Genomic DNA, 14,708 nt, shown 5'->3' on the forward strand with positions numbered 1-14,708 from the left:
TGCTGGGTGATGAATGATTAAACAGCCACAAATACAGTGAAGTCTTTAGTGCAATCACTGTTAGAAATAGGCCAGGGAGGGGGAAGGCTGCCTAAGAGGCATTCGCTGGGATTACAAGGATTGAAGAGGATGCCCAGAAACATGGGAAAGGTTTTGAGATGGTGCCTTAAATAAATGGAAAAGTCAGAAATACATGTTAAACTCTTTTTATACACAGGTTAGTTTCTCAGCTACTTTTCTGCACCTGAAGACCCAAGATTAGCTCCAGCTAGTAAGACATGAGTTGTGGACACTGATGTTCTCAGTCTTAAAGAAAAACATTTGCTTTCACTTTCAACTTAAGGTTTATCTGCCTGAGAGGAAATATTCCCCCACTGAGAGCAGGAGGGACTGTTTTCATTTTGGAAATATAAGAAGGGAAGAGAAATAGGGCCATGGGAAATGTGGAGTGTTTGTTTTTCTTTGTATGGGGGATGTGGTCTCTCCCAGGTCACTAAAATTTTCCCTGCTATTTGCAAGGACAGTGCTATCTGTTTCTTCTGCAGGCAGGAAGATGTAGCTTTGATGTCCATGAGCACCCAAAATGAAGATACTGCACACTCTGTAGGCTGCTGGAGAGCATTTGTTATGTTTAAACCATGGAGAATATAAGATTTGATTTTGTGAGTCTGTGGAGCCCTGCAGCAAAAGTGCTTCCCATGTTCCAGGGAAAGGGCTGGGGTTTCAGTCTCTGTAGCTGTCTCTGTGTTCATAACTGAGGGTGTTGTGTAACTGTGCATCTGCCAATTGATATATGGGAGAGTTCAATTAGTCATTTAATAGACTAAGTCACCACAGCACTGTGACTGTCCTTAGCTCCAGAGGGTGGCTGAACCCCAGACTGTAGTTTAGATTATGCTGAATTTCTTGCCAGCCCTTTGAGAAAACCAAGAGCAGAAGAGTTAACAGCTGTGCTTTGCAAGAAGCAGGCAAATTTTCCTTTTTAACAAAATTTAACTTTCAAAGTTATATTTTGGATTTTAATTTGCCTTTTCCCCCTTCCCCCCCTAGAATCTTCCCATTCTGACAAATCAGTCACATTCCTCTAGTGGAAATAACTAGATGGAAACTGCTTCTAGTGGAAACAACTGAGAGTGGGCATCACTGTCAGTAGGTATCTGCAGGCTAAGATCATGGTCTTGTGAATTTAAACTATGCAAATATGATAGAAATTAGTTCGATCATCAGGAAAATCCAGCAATCACTTGACAGATCTGAGTGTTTGGTGCAGAACACAGAACCCTCATTTCTGTGGAAAGATGACAATATTTTGAACAGTTCTTGTGTTTCCAGACTTTCCAGAGGAACTTGGAGCAAAAAATATGTACCTATTTGGGGATTTGATGTTATGTTCTTTAGCCCGTTTTACTGAAAGGAATATGAGTCATTTGAAAATCACAAAGTAAATTAATGACTGTGACTGAAACTGGAGACAGTTCTCTCTAAAACAATTGCAAAGTTTCTTCAGGCATGGAGTCGATTTCTCAGCAATGTTGTTACTCCACTGCTGGTGCACAGACTTACATAGTCATGGACTACAAAGAAATCCTCCACAAAGTTAGGAAACAAAGCTCAGCTTAGGAGAAATATGCAACTTGGCAATGCTTACTTTTTTCTATTTGTAATTCTAACTATTCACTGGCAGATGCTTTTGGATTTTTGTGTCTGTCTACGTAAGCATATATACACTTCTATCTATACTTACACATACCTCCCACCCACTCTTGTTATGGAATATGAATCCAGCTTGTGATTGCAGGAAAGCCCTCATATTTTATGTGAAGCAGTGGTGAGTTGTCAGAGGATGGTATCATAGGTTCTTGTGACAGGTTAGTCAGAAAACTGACATGTTAGAGAGAAATACTCTCTCCATCTGAACAGGCTGGAAAACTGACAGGATCATAGTTACATGTAGAGTTTGGAGGGAAGTATCCAGTCATAGGAAATCCCATTATAGAGTTCTGGCTGTGTCAGAATATTTCTCCATATACCTACAGGATTGTTGTATATGTCTTGTGTATGCTTTAGATTAGATGACACAAGATAAAAACTTGTTCTCTACTGCTGAGTTTAACAGAGATATCCAAATTCATGTCAGCTGATTATGTGTTGTACTAAATATATAAAATTAAGATCAATATATATCTTGTGTATAAGGTATCTAGGTGGTTATTTTGTACTTCAAGCTTGTTCTCTAGGTGGGTTTGGTGTTTGAGACTTTCTCCACATCCCTGTATACACATGGCTAAAATCAGCTTTTTTTTCCTTAGCTCAACCAGAGCAGATGCAAATTTGGTGTGTCAGAAGATAGTGCTGTTTCTTCCACAGAAAAAAAACCCAACCCAAAACCTTAAAGAACCATCACATATATATATATATATATATATATTTTTTTTTTTTTTTTTTTCATTTCTGTGGCTGTTTGATCTAAACTAACACACAGAGAAAACTAATAAGGTGGATGTTGACGGTAGGGGAAAGAAAGCACCCACTCATCAATGCTCCTTCATATTACTCTTGCTAGATTTAATTTCAAGCTATCCAATTTTTATCCCATCTCAAATATCTCATTCCATCTGAAGTTTGTATGGTATTAGAAGGAAGGGCCAGAGTCTAACATTTCTAGACAAATTGTTGTAGCCTTTTCTTCTCATCCTTGTTTTTGTTTTTGTTAATTCCCTTCCTGTTTTCAGAGAAGCAGAACCATTTCCCAAACAATATTGCTGTGAACAACAACTCAAGGACTGAGTCATGTGCCAGCTTCTGTGCCAAGTCCCTGGTAGGACAGGGAGCTTTTGAACCATCCCATTGCTAATCAAACAATTTGGTGACATCCTGCCAACCCCGTCCTTGTCATCTGCTGCTCCCTCTGCACGCACGTTCGATCAGCTCAGCAGCATATTCTCCCTGCTGTGCACAAAGTTCCTTTTCCTTTGCTAAAAGCCAAAGGAAGGAGGGATAGACAGATTTAAGACTCTTGGCTCATCTTATCTGGCTCATGGCAGATATATTCTCAAATTGGTCTTGCAAGTCACTTTTTCCTAACTAGAAATGACTTTTTACTATGGTTATATATCTTCCTAGCCTGCTGCTCTGTTTTTCTATCCCAGGTTCATTTTCCCAGGCTCTTTCTTAGGGTTTGATTCTGAAAAGGGAAACAATTTGCCTTTAGGAAAGTAGTAAAGGACATAAGCACATCCCATTCTTTTCAGAACACAGCTGTCTGCGTTTTAAACTGGCCAAGTTGCGGTAGAGAAGGATCTGCCCCAAAATGCAAACACTACTAGAGAAAGTATGTAATGAAATTTGTTATCTTTTCCTGAACATAAAGAGTGGTATCTCCTCATTGTGTACAGTAGCTCCCAGAGGTTTAGTTGCCTCTCCACCTTTTACTCAGCATTGTTCCCTCCTTGCCTCCCCTTCTACCAGAAAAACACAATGCAGGAGGAAGATTTTGAAAGCAAAAATCCCCTTGGACAACTCAGATCAAGGATGAAAAACTGCTGCTCATAAAGCATAGCTGGAATCGTTCCCATGAGCTGGGAAAGGTTAGTGAGTGTGAATGCCTGTGGAGAGCTTTTCCATAGGGATTGATAGTTTTGAGTGACACAGGATTTTCCAAGTGAATGCAGCAAAAGGAAAAGTGCTTGAAACAAGCAGTTCATTTCTCTTTTGGGCTGAGGCCACCCTGTCAAGTTTTCAGATCACAAACAGGGCTAAAAAATTCATTTGATTACATTACTATTAGAAACAGGTCACATGGGTACTCAGCCTCACAGTGCCAGACATCAAGCATCTAAATATTCAAACAGTTGAGGGTAACAGAATCAAATAAAGTTTCTGCAGTAGTGACTTTACAATCTAAAAAGGAAGAGTTCTCAAGACATAGTAAAAGGCTGAATTTAAGAGTTTAAACCTTTTATATGTAAATATAAATCCTAAGTATATGGATTAAGTGTTCTTAGGAATTGTTGAGTTCAATAATTGCTGCTTCATCCATCACTGATTCTGCCTTAGGTAATGCAGCATGCAGTGGCTGTGCTGATATCAGTGTGTTCCAATTCTTTGTTCTGGTCTGAACCAGAGCTCTGTGCATGTGCCACTGGTCCTGTGCTGCCCAGCACAGCAGGGATCTTGCTAGTATTTACTGGAGACAGAAATCCCTTCCTGATCAGCCCTGTGCTGCCACAGTTGTCAAGCACCACCACCACCACAGTGCAGTGTTGAGTGATGGTGGCTGACAAAGGTGAAGTCGCAGAAAGGCAAATGTGGATTTTTCACTGGTTATCCTTAGAGTTCTTTGTCTCTAAATCTCCCTTTGGGTTCTTGCTTCTTGCTAGTTATCTACAACCTGGGCATCTGCTCCTACGTGGAATGGTGGGCAAGGTATTATACAGGTATGATATATGTCATAATCAAATGGAAAAAAACTTCTGGAGGATAATTCTTGACTTTTCAGAGATTTCTCTTTCTGTGGACAATAGAAGTAGTTGGGGACAAAACCAGGCTAGATGTCCAACCTGCAGACAGCTGCTAGAGAGCCACCTTACTTCTAAGTGAAAGATATGCCCCATTTTGACAACAGATTACTTGGGGGATCACTTTCATATTTTGCAGTGCACTTTATTGTCAGTGTTTTGGTCAACTACCTGTTTTCTTTCAGAATACTGCAGCATAGGGTAAACTCATTAGTTCATCCATTTGATTCAAGGTAAGGAGTAATATATAGATTGTAATGTATAGAAAGTCAAGTTAGTCTTCCTTCTGAGCACTTCAAAATAATGCAGCAAGAAAGCAGATCCAATGAACAAAAGGCAACGTGTGCCCTTGATGAAGCAGTTACTGGAAGGAACAAGAAAGATCATAGATTTTCATCTCTTTTGCCTTGGGTTAAAAAGGTAGAGAAATATGGTGTCTTGCTTTCTCTGCCTGTATGGCAAGTGATAATGCATCAAATACATTAAGAAGCACTACAGGATCATTTTTGGTAGTTAAATTCTGTTGCAATTTGGATCATTAAGCAATTTTCCACTTAGCTTTGTCTTAAAAGAAAACACATTAAAAGGCCATCAAAATTGCTGATATCACATTTGTTATCTGAAAATAATGGTTGGCATTGGAGAGAGAGCTATTGGATTTTGGTAAATTAACCACACAACCAGCAATGCCACAGGTTTGCTGAGAACCTAGTTTTACAACTTGATTTATAGAAGTAAATTTCTCAAAAATTTCAAGCTTGCAATGCTCAATAAATACAGAACATAAAGTCCTGCAAGATAAGGGCAACTTTCCTCCACCCAGGAACCCAGTTTTGTGGAAATGTATAATAGAAAGGCAACTGTGTATTTCCACACCTTTGGGAAGGCTGCTTTTCCAACTTTCAGAAGTTTTAAATGCATATTTGTGGGGTGGGAGGGAATGACCATAACCTCAGAGGTGTTTCTTCTATGCTTTTCTCCAGTTTGAAGTCATAAAATTTTAACACCCACTAAAGCTTATCCTGCAGCACAGACATCCATAACTCTGCATTGTGTGAAGTACATTTTTGCTTTGTTTTAAACCAACTTCCTGTTAAACAACTATAAACACCTCATAGTTTTTGTTTTGCTGGAGGCAAACCTTTCATATGCCACACAAGATTTAATAGACCTCTATCCTGCAGCACCTCCTTCCCCACATCCATCTCATTTCCAGACAAGGCACCAAACTGATATAGTCCTTTTTTTATGTCGAACTACTCTACACCACCATAAAAGCACTGAAATCCTCTGAAATAACCCAGGTGAGGGGGAGTTCAGACATAAAAAATATTGAATATGGAACACATCCAGAAAACCTGATAAATGTTATACACTAACACATTTTCTTTGTTCCCATGTGAACAATTAGCCACATCTTATGAGCATGATGAATATGAATATGTTCTAGAGGAACTACTGCACAGTTCACTGTGACTCTCTTCCGCTATCTGACTGCCTACTGTGGCTGCCTAGCTGGGGGGATTAAACCATGGGCAGCATTGTGATCCCATGGCAACTGGGGGTAAGATGATTTTAGCCACAGGGAGGACTCTGCTCACAGGCTGTGCAAGACACACAAGTCTTGCGCAAGACCTGGTGGGTCTCAGTCAACATTGGTGACTTCTCTGCTTCTCCAGAGACCATAGGCTCTGGGAGCTGACTTGGGTTGAGGTCTTCCCAGGTCCTTGTCTCACAGAGCCTGCAGAATCCTTCCTAACCCCATCAGAAGCTGGAACAAAATTGCTTTAAATGGACTACTCCATTTCACCTCTCCACAGAATCAAAGAATCCTCAAGCTTGGAAGAGATCTTTTAAGATCATGAAGTCCAGCTGTCAACCCAGCATTGCCACTGTAACCCCTAAACCCCATCACAAAGCACCAGAGTCAGATGTCTCTTAACTCCTCAGGGGGTTTTGTTGCCTGTCATTCTACAGACTAGTCTGCCTTTGAATTTCTCACCCTCCTGAAGAACCTATTCACTTCTCTTCCAGCAGATCCAGCACAAGAAAGCAGATACTCCTCTGTCTCTGAGCTAACACCTTGGAACAACAAGTGGATACAACTCTGACTCTCTTCAGTATAAGATAAAATATCAAACCAAAGTGTGGAATGGATGGATTTGAAATTCCAGTAAGAAGATATCCCTTGTAGCTGTGTATTTTGCACTTAAATATCTGTTGCTGAGTTGCAGCCACTTCTGGAACAGGGAGTGAGCCCCACTGAGCAACCTGCCAGAGCAGGATAGAGGTGGAATAGAAAGTTTGAATAGAAACAATGAGACAAAACTTTTTATAGCAGCACAGAGAACTTTAAACCTTATTGAGCCTTGTGCATCAGTGAACATATTGAGTCAGTTAACATTTAAGCTGCGTGATATTTGACATTACTTTTTCTAAACACACTTTTGAGGCTGGAGCCTAAAATTATGAGGGGTTTACACCAGAGGATCAGTTCTATGAGCCATTGCCCATTGTTACAGGAACTGTAGGATTTTACTTTTTTACACTTTCAACAACTACATGAACACAAACAGGAAACTTTCTGCTTTTTACACTTGCCATGAAAAAGAAAGATGGTCAGAAAAATTCCCATGCCTGAAAGAAATCCTCAATAGACTTTGAAATGTACTTTTACTGTTTTGGCTATCTAAGGGCAGCTCTTCTGCAAATCCCACCTCAGTATATGGATAATTCTCTCTCTGGTGTTCATTCTTACTTTACATACTTTCAGAGGAGGTGGTCTCTGGATGTACAGGTCTCAACTAAGACTCAAAGCAAATCTTGTGTAAAACCCTGTGGATTAAAAGATCTAATTTACTCTGAAAACATCTCAGGTCTTGCTGAGCAACTGAAGAACTGAAAATATGTCCAGGATGATGCAGATGGATCTGGCTGACTCAAGACTACACCCTAGATTACAGCCATCATGTGGACCATGAAAAATGGTTTGATTAGAAGAAGTTGAGAAATTTTGCATCTAATACCCAGCAGAGAAGAAAAAGTTTCTCAAAAAGATTTGAGGAAAAAAGATCTTCATTCCAACCTTCTCTGTATAAAGCAGGGTTGTTTTTTTTTTTTCCCTTGGGGAAAAAATCAAAAAGTTGATTTTTTTCTACACTTTTAAATTGTAGAACAATTCCCTAACAGGTAAAAAGCTGAAAAATCATCAGAAATTAATGGACAAAATGCTTTCTTTTGAAAGTAACATCATCACTTTCATATAACACCAGTGGAGGTAATGCTACTTTAAAAATGAAAAGCAGCACTTACCTTAGAAGGTCCTACTCTTAACTATTCTGTCAAAGATTTTATAATTATTTTTAAGTGGAAAAAATTGGGTAAAAATGACATTTTGCAAATGAGAGTATTAAAATAGTGTTCTAAGCAAGAAGAAAAAACACTTTTTCCTATAAAAACTGATTTCATCAAGTCATTATTACACCTCTTATTGTTAAAATTACATTTTGGACTTGTCAGGAGGGGAATTAGTTCTGTTTGCAGTATTAATACCCCCCACTGCAAATAATTTTTCTTCTGGAAAAAATGCATCAAGCATTAGACTAACCCCTGTGTTTCTTTCATAGCTCAGCACTATAGAGGCATAAAGTCAAAACTGGCCAATGATCCAACTCAAAGCCCATTAAAAATCAATGAAAAGCTTTGCAATAGGCTTCTAATATGGGTTACCTCCCCTCTGACTACAAATGAAATTAATCTGTCAGGCAGTAATAATACAGTGATATAATTAACTTGCTTAGAATACAATCATTTTGACTTTCATTAGAAGTGATGAGTTTCTTTCAATTATATTGCCAAGATGCATTTTGTTGTTGTTTGCTTGTGTGCTGTTGAAAAAGTAAAAAAATCCTTTTTTTAGTTAATTTCCCCCTGGACTGGGGATTGTTGCTGTAATGAAGTCCAACTTCCAGGGTCATGCTTGAGAATGTAGTGACAAATAGGGATATCTGTAGAACAGGGAAACAGCAGCCACTTTCTTACTGGGGCCACATTTCACCCAAAAGTTAATGAGAACTCAATGCAATATTGATTCTGCCTGAACACCAATTCCAGTGGTAAACTGGTATTACAATGAGAGATTGCACAAGTTTTCCAAAGAGAGGTGGGCTGGTGAGGGGGAAGCTTGGGCCCAGAGTCTGGAGACACCATGGCTTTGGGCACCTTTAATCTGAAGAACTCCCTGACAGGCAGGTTGCTGTCCTGTACCTCAGGATTTCATTGGGATTTGGAAACTCAATAGCTCTCACTGACTTCTCAGTGCTGTGGTTGAACTGTGCCTTCTCTTGGGGCAAGAACTAGAATTGAGAAGCAACTGCCTCATCTGCTGTAGTCCATCCCTTCTCAGCAGGATCTCAGGCCACTTCTGACTGTCTGCTTGTCACTTCTTTCCAGCCCACATCTCACCAGGGTCACAGGGAGGTGGAAGGATTTGCCCTTCTCCTGACTACACAATGCTTCTTGCCTGCAGGTCTTAATGACAATTACAGAGGAGAGCTGCACCAAGCCACAGATGGGGGAAAAGAGCATTAAATAAAGATGAGAGTGAGTCAAGCAGAGCTATGAGAAACTTGGCAGGTTTGATTCCCACAGGTTCACAGAAGCATCTTCAGCTGCGATCCACTGAACAGCTGCCAAAGTCACAGGGGTGGTTCCAGCCTGGGCTGTGGAGGAGGAGAGGCCACCTGGGTGTGAATTTCCCTTTTATTCCTTCCCTGTCACATTTTTATGAACATTAAGGTTTATATTGCTCTCCCCTTTCTTTTACTTTGCAATCTCTTACTTGAAAATATCAAAACAAAGTTTATAATTTTCAATAGAACACAATAGTCCAGGACAGAATATGGCCAGCTTTGACAGGGGTCTAGATGGGTTTTGACTTCATAACCTAACAACAGATTTCTCTTTATTCTCTGAAAAATCAAAGGTGTAAGATGCCTGAAAGTATAAATAGTACACAATATTAACAGTTGGGAAAAGAGTCAGATGTATCTTTAATCATAAACATTGGCTACATAAGTAGAGCTCTTGTAAAGAATGAACTGCAGGGTGTGGGGAGGAATTTTCTTTGTGCTGATCTGAAAGAATTTAGAGAAATGGAGCAAAGGAGGAAAAAGTTCATATATGTATTTTTAATCTGGGTGAACTTTCTTTTAACATTGTTAACAGTTAGTTTAATATCAAAATCTAGCTTAATTTTTCATAGGGTAAAATTACCGTTTAGATGGCAAAGAAATAAACTAGAAAAGTTCCAGTCTGAGAAAGCTGACATAAAATGTTATCATGTCCCTGCCAGTTCTTTCCTGCCTCTTCCTCGCCCCCAAAAGATGCCATATGACACATTCAGTCACACACCTTCAGCTGCTCTAGAAATCCATTTTTAGGCAAAAATTTCTATTCGTCTGAGAGTGTTTGCCTAGGTCACCCAAATCTGGTATTGGATGTACAGTTCTGCTTTATTCTTCTAGACAGTAAGCTCCCCATAACATGGACCAGTCCCCCAGTGCATTGCCAGTGCCTCACCACCCCTCCAAAGGAAAAGTCAGTGTCCTTTGCTTGGCAAGGTTTGCTTGGCTGTCTGGTACCCACAGAGCACTGAGATGTGTAACACACACTTCTAAAATAAAGGGACCAGAAACTGAGTATTAGTCCATTTTTGTAGGAGCACGATGGATATTACTGCCAGAAGAAAAAGTAGGATATTCTTCCCTAAAGCCATCAGGAAATCATGGCAGATTGCACTCTTCAGCTTCAGCCTCATGTTTGCAGGACATGTCACTTACAGGTCTAATTTAAATAGCTCCTTGCTGTTTCTTGTACTTTCTGGTCCTCACTTTTAGTCCAGCTCAGAAGGCAGCACTTACTCACATGTGCTATTTTGCAGTGACCCTTCTTAAAAATGGAATAACAAGAGCTGGCAGAAGTGAGCAGAAAATACAGTGAGTGGGCAACAACAATCTTCTGCCCTGGTAGATACTTGTAAGAAGGGTGAAAGATACAGTTGACCTTTTAAGCTCTGATTTAGATCTCTTCTGCTTAGGATTTCCACAGGCTCTTTCTCCATTCTGTGCAATGTTTAATGTATGTGATGGTTGGCAAAGAAATGCCTAGTTATATCTGACTTAGTATTCAGCAAATATCCAAAGGGCTGAATGCTACTCTAATTCCAATCTATTTGCCTCAAACTTCTCTGTGCACCAGCTTTCCTCTGTGACTGCTTTTTATGCCTTGGCATTATCTCAGATGTTATCCCACCCCATTCCCTCTGCTGCTGGTGGATTTGTTACCAGTTCAGTAGGTCAGTGAGAATTTTGCAGGGTGCAGCAGGCCCATGGACTTGTCTGGGGGGCTCAGTCTGAGGGGCACAGGGGTTTTCCCTGTGGAGCTCGGGCTCTCCAGTGCAAACAGCACTGGGCTTGCAGTTTGGGGCAAGGTGACTGAGGATGAGGGGTGAAATACCCTGTCATTATTCTGCTCCAGGGCAAAGCCAGTCTCCATGGCAGAGCTGTGAGCAGAAGGTGCCTAGGGCTATGCAGCCACCTGCAGTGGGGCACTTCATGTGAAACATGCAGGTGAGAGGGGGCAGCATTTCATTCTGGACCTGTTTGGTGGTTAGAGGTACAAGATGAGCCTTCCCCAGACATGGCAAATTCCACTTGGGGTTCTGTGTAGTTCTGAGTACAGCTTGAATGCTGTATAAGGAATCACTGTCCTTTCTCAAATCCATTTAGTCTGCTGTGATAGAATTTGTGTCTTTATTGTACTACCTTTGGAAAACCCCAAACAACACCTTTCCCCCAGTATTTATTGTGGTCAAGAGAAAGGGAAAGCTTAGGCTAGAGGAACTACCTGTTGTCCCCCCTGCTCTCTGGCACCTTTTTTAGCTCATGTTTTCATGGGGAAGTGGGAGAGGCAGAGATCACCTTTACACCTAGTACCTGTCAGAGGCTGGTATGGATGGATTTGAGTCCTCAGCACTGCAGCCACCTGTGCTGTGGCAATGTGCAGTTAAAGACAGGAACACCGTCAGGAGCTGTCTCGCTCCCAGCTCAGGATTAATGTCTGATAGGATTGCATCCTCACTGCTTTCAAGTCATCAGCTCCTGTCAGCTCTCATGGGCATCTTGGGGCTTTGTTGCTTCCTCATGTTTGAGGCCTTCAGGATTTGAGGAAGAAGCTCAGAAATTGCGTCCTTTATTCAAAATCCTTCTTATCCAATTCATTAAATGTTATGTTTTTTAAAAAAGGCTGTCAGGAAAATAATCCCACTGACATGAAGTCTTCAGGCCAAGTGCTAAAATTAAGTAATGACGTGAGCAATACTGAAATGGAGAGTATATTGGTTTCCTTGCATAACAGACTTATCTGGGTGTATTAATTCACCATTCAGACACTCCTCTCTAGTCTGCCCTGGGTGACCTCTTCCCCCAGCTAAGTTGCATTTAACTAAAATTCTTGAAAAGAACATGCAGGGGAGGCAATTTCCCACCAATGACTCCAACTCAGCACCACAGAACACATTAGCATCCCACCATTGTTTTCAAACACAAATTGTTCCATTTTTCAAGTCTGACAGATTAGCAGACAAAGTATGAAGCTTTTGCTGAAAAACAGTGAAAATCATTAAGTGAAATTTGGGGTTAGTTTCTTTCTGGGAAAATCCATGCAAAGCATTATTTAGTATTTTGTAACATTAATCTGCCTTTGTGTACAGGCTGCAGGGCAGGTTTAGCTCCAGGTGCTCGGTGGCTCCTCCTGGGCCATACCTGGCAGCCAGCCCACCTTCTCTGAAGCCCTGACTTGGCCAGGGCTGCTATGGGCTGGAAATTTCATGTTTTCCACTCAGCTTTATTTTCTAGGCAATTATTTTCTACTTCAGTGTCAGTTAAATTAAAATTAAGAAGACATGTTTAAATCTCTTCCACACTTTCCTTTTTAAAGGAAAAATCCTGCTGTGGTTTACTGGATGCTGTAAACCATAAATTTCTGGCTGGGAAACCTATGGCTGGGTTGAAGATGATGGTGGCTGAGGTTTTCTGGAAAGGGAGCCTGTCTTGTTTCAATGCAGCTCATACTTTAAGAGTGCTTGCCACCTTCCGGTTTTGGTAAGGATAACAAGTGTTTAACTGTGGCATATTGAGGAAATCAAGTGTAAAAATGCTGGTCCTGGTCCTAGTTCCCCTGCAACAGATGAGAGATTTGCAAGATGTCATAATGCTGATTGGAGAGGTTTGAAGTGAAAGGATGGGTTTAGGTATTTTTCTAGTTTTGATTTTTTTTTTTGTTTGGTTTTTTTTTCTTTTTTTTTGTGTTTTTTTTTGGTCAGAATGTAAAAATGACATCTGACAAGAAAGAAATAAAAGAAATCTCTTAAATTAAATACTTCATTTGGAATTGTTGGACAATGCCCTTTAACCATTATGTAAAGCATTCATGAAAGCAAGAAGAATAGACAGTTAATTTTTTAAGTGAAATAGGTACAAATCCTTCAAAAGGGAAAGAACTTTGAAATTGGAATTTTTTTTTTTCTCACAAAGCTGCTTGCAGATTTTGACCAGTCTCAGACACCTCTATTCATCTTGTCAGTTGTCAGCACTCAGCCCAATTTCAGCAAGACCATTTAAGAGTATTACATGGGCTATCTGGGTGGGAAGAGAGTGTGCATTATCCCTAAAAAAGCCACTTCAAAATTATGGCACTCAGATAATATGAATAGCACTGCTATCAAAAATCAAAGCATACCTGAACCAGTCATCAGCAGTTTAGCTAGATGAAAGCATTCCACAAAACACATAACATTTGTAGAAGGTTGGTGCATGCTTATTCTAGTGGCTGTCACATTTGCTTGGCTTGATGTAATTCATACTTAATTTTAGATGTCACAGTTCTGTCCAAAAAAATCATTTCTACAGAGATCCTAATTGAAGCCACCAGAGCATCTGAAAACATTCCAGCAGTGTGTGAAGCAGTGTGACTAACATATGCCATTGGATTGTTCAATTTGTTCCTCCCCAGCAAGGGATTATGGGCAGTGAAGCAATTCTTTTTGTTGTGCATTTTAATCCCATACACAATTATGTTTATATTGAAAAGAGCAGGTCAAAGCCCATGTTCCTCACAGGGACAGAGAAAGGCAGCAAAGTTTCAATGCTGCACAGTTCTTGGCAGTTCCTATAAAGTTTTTGTAAAAAAAAAAAAAATTGGTTGTTTTCTTGGACCTAACTTGGTCTTGCACGTTTTCACACTGCAACACACTCCTTGCTTGTCTTTGTTAATTAGAGCACCACCCCACCACCCAGCACAGCCTGAATGATTGCTGCAGTCACAGCAAGGTAAGCAGCACCATTTGTTGGTTATGGCTCACTAAGGACATGTGGGAAGAGAAGGTGAAAATTGGACAAAAGCTGGCAGGTGTGGAACAACTCAGTGATATGGTGCAGAGCCCCTTGCAGAGGATGCCACATCTCTGTGTGTGCAAGAATCTAGAGGAAATATGTGAAAAGACTGGAAAAAATAAATAAAATTAAGTCAGGGCTTTTAGGCAGGCCCAACATGGCTTTCATGCAGAAGAGCTGGAGGAAAAAGCTGCCAATTCTTTCTGTCCATCACAGGAAACCAAAACAGGGTCAGAGCCAGTGGGAATAAAAGAAGAACAAGGTACAAGACATCTGTGAGGCAAAAAAGACTATTTCTGCACCTTTTAATTTTGCAGCTGAAGTTCATTACTCCCAGGCCTTCACTTGGGACAATGCTCAGAGTTACAATAACATCTTGAGAACAAGCAGCCCAGATGCCAAGGCACAGTTAGCTGAAGGAGCAGGTGGTTGCCTACCCAGGAGACCAAGTGTTGACTGTTCTCAATTTTGCCCTAATTCATCACAAATCACTGCCCATTTTGGAGCCATGAGGTTTTGTCAGGCTCCCTTCTCTGACCAGTAGACATGTCAGGTTTGTCAAAAGTGGGAGCATCCCACCCAGGCTAATTTATCCCTCTCTCTCTCTACCTGGATGAATAATCAGAGCTGTTCACACCAAGACTCTCTTGACAGAGCCCTAAAATACATACACTCAGGGGGAATGTAGGTTTGAAGAAAATTCCTCCTGCACAGCCTGCTGCTATGTATGGCAGTGCTG

The sequence above is a fragment of the Onychostruthus taczanowskii genome, unplaced genomic scaffold, assembly GCF_017590055.1.
Source record: "Onychostruthus taczanowskii isolate IOZ18803 unplaced genomic scaffold, ASM1759005v1 scaffold5, whole genome shotgun sequence".
Lineage (NCBI taxonomy): Eukaryota > Metazoa > Chordata > Aves > Passeriformes > Passeridae > Onychostruthus > Onychostruthus taczanowskii.